This window comes from Macadamia integrifolia, chromosome 8 (genome assembly GCF_013358625.1).
Source record: "Macadamia integrifolia cultivar HAES 741 chromosome 8, SCU_Mint_v3, whole genome shotgun sequence".
Classification (NCBI taxonomy): domain Eukaryota; kingdom Viridiplantae; phylum Streptophyta; class Magnoliopsida; order Proteales; family Proteaceae; genus Macadamia; species Macadamia integrifolia.
In genome coordinates this window covers 21763863-21769782 of record NC_056564.1, presented here as the reverse complement: position 1 = coordinate 21769782, position 5920 = coordinate 21763863, and positions in this window count along the sequence as shown.

Here is a 5920-nt window from a genome sequence, read left to right as displayed (position 1 = left end):
GTTGAAGACAGAATTGCTTTTCCAGTAGTTGAAGTTGAACACCAAAAGGAACTACATTGCTGTAATGGTTGGAAGAATGGGTTTTGTTGGACCCCAACTTTAAAAGCCCTCCTGGCTCCATGGTTGATGGTTATAAAACTTTCAGGGGTTTCCATCTTGTTTGGCTTATGCCACCAACCCTTTTCTTTAGTACTGGTCCTAGTGAAATATCTTGGTTTGGGGGCTCTCGTCTGATATAATGGTCTAAGCTAAGGTCACAGTAACTAATGAAATGTTTCATGCTAATCAATCTATCCCAATATATATATATATATATATATATTATATGTTTCATTGTAATTTGATCAAGAAAGGGTTTTGTTCTGTATAATCACGGTTGGTCACATCGAGTTTGCCCTCCTACGTACAATAGGGGAAGTTCTTCTTGTCCTATTAGAGACAAAATTACTCTTTGTCGTATATGGTCCACATCAATGGTGACGAGAAAATTATGAAGGGACCATGGGAAATTGGAGTTCTGGGAGAAAATATTCGTTTCAAGGGCCAGCATTGATCAACAAGAAAATTGTGAAGGGACCAAGGGAAATTGCAAAATCCTTGGTCTAAACCACCTAGTTTTGAAAGGGGGATCTGAGGATTTCGAAATCAGGTTAATCAGAGTTTCAAGATAAAAGATTCCATTTCAAGGGCCATCATTGGGTGAGAAGAAAATTGTGAGGGGACTACAGAAAATTGTAACATCGTAAAGACTAAACCACCTTATATTAAAAGGGGAATCCGATAATTTTAAAATCATGTCAACTGGAGTACTAGGAGAAAAGATTCTGTTTTGAGGTCCATCGTTAGCTGACAAGAAAATTTTGAGGGGATTTTTTTTTTCTTTTAACCCAAATATTATCTAGGACCCAGGGAAGCCCCTAAAATTTTATTAAATAAGAGAAAAAAAAATAATCAAGAAACAAAGGGGGGGACATAACCGGCCTTACCCCAACCCATGAGACACAAATCACTCTGACACTCACAAAACCCAAAAGATAACCTGCAAAAGAGGAAAGATTATAATCTAAAGATTAGTAATCGTGCTTTATTTTTCCGAATGATGTAACTAATATTAGATGAGAGAGCATTATCACCATGAAAAATCGAATTTATAGTAGATTTACATGCAAAGTTAGCTAAATAATCTGCTGTGAAGGGCTATCAATGGTGGTGATTATAGAAAATTGCACTATAGGTACCTATTTGACATATATAACTGCATCAAAATGTCTTTCATCAACACAAGCATATGGTCATGATTTACATAAACTATGGATATATATATACATATGGCCACAGTTATTAGAAAACAGCGGCCATATACGTGTCTTTAATGATGATTTATTTATACCTACATTATAGGTCAAGAAGCTTTTTTTATAGTATTTATTTGTATACAAAAGAGTAATCCAATGCACAAGGCTCCCGCTATTGTAATGTTCATCATGTACACAATCTTTTAAATAGGATTCATCCAAGTTAAGGATTTTGTCATGGTTTTCAAATGTGTATAAAAAAATGACTCAAAAAAACTGAGATGGTCTTGACCACTATACAAAGAGTGGATTCTTCTTTCCTACTTTTACTTTCTGTTCTGAGAATGCACAAGGATAAAGCTTTTTTCCTTTTTCTTTTCCACAAGAACTTTTAAATAAGTTTTGCTTTGCATTGAGAAAAGTGGTCCTCTAGGCAGTAAATCATTTAATTTGTAAGAATAATTCTCAACTTTTAGTAAATTCTTGCTGTATGACTTGGAATTGAGATTTCTTCTTTTATCAGATTCATAATTGTTAATAAATCATAATCTTGATTTTCTTAAGGAAAAAAAAAAGAGCATTAGAGACAATTCTTAGAAGCAGTAAACAAATTAAAAATGATCTCTTAAGTGGCATTTGCTTATGTTATAGATGTGGTTAGATACCATCTTTACTAAACTGAAGTTTGTTGAAGTGAATTGGATTGATAATATCAACACTAATATATTGGATCCAATAAGAACTATGCTTGGACAAGCTCCTATGGAAAAATGGAATCTAGAATAGACATTCTAGATTGAAGAATTGGATCTTTCTCCTCTGGTTTGTCTACCTACAGATCAGGTCTAACCTCTTATGGCTGCAGAGAATATGTGAGAGTACAAACCCAATCAAGAAGATGTTCTAAGCTAGTACATAAAATTCTTCTTTCCTCTTGCCTCTCCCTCCCTCCCTCTCTCTGGGATTTAGCAAAAAATTAATTATCTTGAAAAAAAAATCCTCCTTTTAGAGAATCATGTAAGTAGAGACAATAATTAATAATAAAAGATCCAGGGGGATCAAAAAAATATGATTACAGATATTGGGTGAGATTGGTTAGGACTTAGGAGCATATATATAGCAAATAAGATGTTCTCAAACATATTAAGTGTAGTGTATGATTGGAATGATGGTAACTATTTATTGTAATTTTTTATGTAATATTCGATTATGGAAGCAAAGCAACAACCGTCCAATGTTGTGTTTCATTTTTTTTTGTTTTTGAAATATATAAATAGTCTACAAAAGATCTCTAGCCCTCTTCAAATCTCAAAGTGTGATGATTAGACAACAATAAATAACCATCTCCTAAGATTTTTCTATTATAGTAACTCAAAACAAAGGTACTTCATATAAGCATGAGACTATGAGAGGAGTCTATAATCTATATCTTATAAGTTCTATACATAACCATAAACTAGTCTCTGCTTTTGTCACTCTTAATTGATGGGTACTAAAACTAAAATGGTGTCCTTTGTAAAAAAAAAAAAAAAAAGTGGGGGAAGGAGGAGGGGAGCCGTCGGTGTTTGGTAAAACATATAATATACGAAAACATACATAGATGAAGATGATGAAGAGGTAGCTCTAACAGACCCTTTAAATTAATTTAGTCAACTAACACAAATCTTTTACTTAAATTAAGAGATACCCTTTTTCTGTTATGGAATTGGGATTAGCTCCATTGGATTATCATCAAAATTTTGGATTAGTCTAATGCATTAATATTCATATTCATGTCTTTCATGCAGGAATGTATTATAGGTTTCTGTCCTGATACAGTAGGGAGATAATAGGAAGAAATCTATGCATCATAATATCGAGGATTCCGAGGTGGATCACACTGAGTCCTTTTAGAGAGAGAAAGAACAGAAAAGAGCAGCCAGGGGAGTGTGTGTTGCATGCCTTTTTCCATGCCAAGTTTTGACGTCCGTTGGCGCTGCTACCAACTTAAAATTTTTGAGTTGTTTCTCTATCTCTACTCCAAGACTGGACAGACTTTAAAAGATTAAAAAAATAATTTAAATTATCTTTAAAATAAAAGGGAAAAAATTGAAACCAGAGATCCAATATTTTGTTTATATATATATATATATATAATTTATTATTATTATTATTTTTTTTATGAGACCTATTACTGTTTGGCACTATCACCATCAACAGCACCAATGGTATCCTTTAGGACTGAAGAGAGCATCTAATAGTGTTATTGTTGTTGTTGCTTTCTATGTCTTTTTCGCTTCATAGTCTTCTTTGCACTTATTAAGAAAAGTTGCTTTCAAGTTTGGGCCTCTAAGTATCACTGGTGGGGTATGCACGTGCAATGCACATTGTATCCATTTGTCTCTATGGATTGTAGCGAAAACCCTTTATGTCTATATTTTCCTGTTTGCAATTGAGGAGGGAACATGAGCTGCATTAGCTAATACCAATTTTGATTTAGAGGAAAGTGAGATCAGGGTAGTTATTATTTTCTTAATTTTCATTATAAATACTTGTATATATATATAATGGAGTTTTGGTAGGTTTTGAAGAGCTGTTTCATATTTCCTTTTGTATCCTTTTCTTCCTTCCTCCTTTTTGCCTCCATTATCCATTCTTTAATTCAAAGTGTTTGAAAACTGTGGATTGAAGCTTTTGAGTGAGTGAATAAGCTTCAAGTTCTTTAGTGAAATAAAAAAAAAAAAATCAAGTTTTCACTTTATGATAGCCTATATAGTGGATGATAAAGACTAGGAGTCAGGTTGTTTTGAGGCACTATGGGACCTATTTTTGTGGACCTGTAATCTATAGTGCTTTAATTAGATACCTAGCTGACTTGATTACCTAACCTAGAAAACTCTCCAGTCAAACTAATACCTGGCCAGCCCCTTGATTTCATTATTGATCACTTGTTATGGCCTTCAAGATGTGCTTTACATTATGGTTGAAAGAAACTAGAAAGTGTTAATACATTTTAGGTTGCAGCTTTTTCTTTAACCACCAAAAATGGTAGTAAATTATGGGCTGGTAGTTAACAAGGGTGAATTGAAAAGAAGAGATGATTACCAAAAACCCAAAACAAAGTAAAACATCCTTAATCTGTTAATCCTTATTGATCAACAATGGATAAGAATGGCATTGCACTGCAAATGTTTCATGAGCAAAGGCTCTATAAGAAAGAGGGTCTGATCTTAAGATGTATTTCAAGAATGGAGAAACACAATGCAGATTATACCAACACTTTCCTTGATGGGTATATTGGTAATTCTAGAGATTTAGGATTTCTTGTTCACACCAACAATGTAACCTGAAAGTAAAAGTTGGAAGGTGAAAAGAGCCTCTTCGCCAATGGTGGTGTACCACTACGATTAGACTCATGGTCCAAAATACCCTTCTACAGTCCAATCAAAGGGTTAGATGGAGTGAATGAAGAGATTCTCTCTTCACCATGCATGGAGAGAAACTAGGTCCTAAAATAAATATCATAATTCCAATTTATCTATATATAACTATGTCATCCATCAAATCTTAAGAACTAATTATTTTTCTCACTATTTTCAAATTGTCTTAGAATCCTTTTTGACACCATCAATCTATCATTGATGATCTTCATTCTAAGCAATTAAACCATTTCAGTAGACTCTAACCCATCTCATCATCTGTTAATGTCACCCTTAAGTTTTCATCTATGGTTCAGATATGACTTTATCCTTTCTAATCTTGGCAGTCATCTACTTCCAACATATTCATCTCAATAGCACTACCTCTACTCCATAAAAATATGCTTCTTTTTCATTTTTCTCTTTAAGATTTTTTTTTTTTTACTTTTTTTTAATGTGCATCTGAACCATTCAACTTGCTCAGATTTTACAGACAACATCTTCACCGACACATCAACTTAATTCCTAAATTGATAATGCTTCATTAATTAGATCAGGTCAAAGGTTTAACTAGTACCAGTCTTTTTAGAAGCCTTAGTGGTTTGTGGGTCACACATATGACCACAAACTTGAAAGTTAAGCTCTTGGTACACACCACTCATCCACACACACACACAGGGAGAGAGAGAGAGAGAGAGAGAGAGAGCATAGTTTTAATTAGTGCCAAGATAAGGCTTCATGAATTCAAAACATCTTTTATTGTTGTTAGAGCACATTAGCAAGTATAATGCTGCTGCTGTAGAATGGTGGACTGGTCTTGGGGCAATACAATTTCTGTTTCTGAATAGTTTGGGTTTGAAGATAAAAGTACGTTCATGTGGTTCTCAAGGAGATGAGTATAATGGCTGATTTGTTATTTGGGGATCACACAGTGATTACAGTAAAAGGTACAATCATTTGGTGGACAAAAAGGCTCCATAAGCGATATATATCAAGGAGAAACAATTAGTATAGGATGCTTCAAAAAGTGAGATCCTCCTTGTCAAATTGAATTATTAATCAATCCAATGAAATCTCACTATACTTGATTTCCTTTTTATGTCTTTAAAGGACAAAACCCACATCAAATCTCTCACCAGAACTCTCAACACACGTAAGGATCAAAATATTGGTCAATGTCATCTTCTAGCTACTTGAGCTGTTCTTCTTTGTTTACCCCCCCCCCCC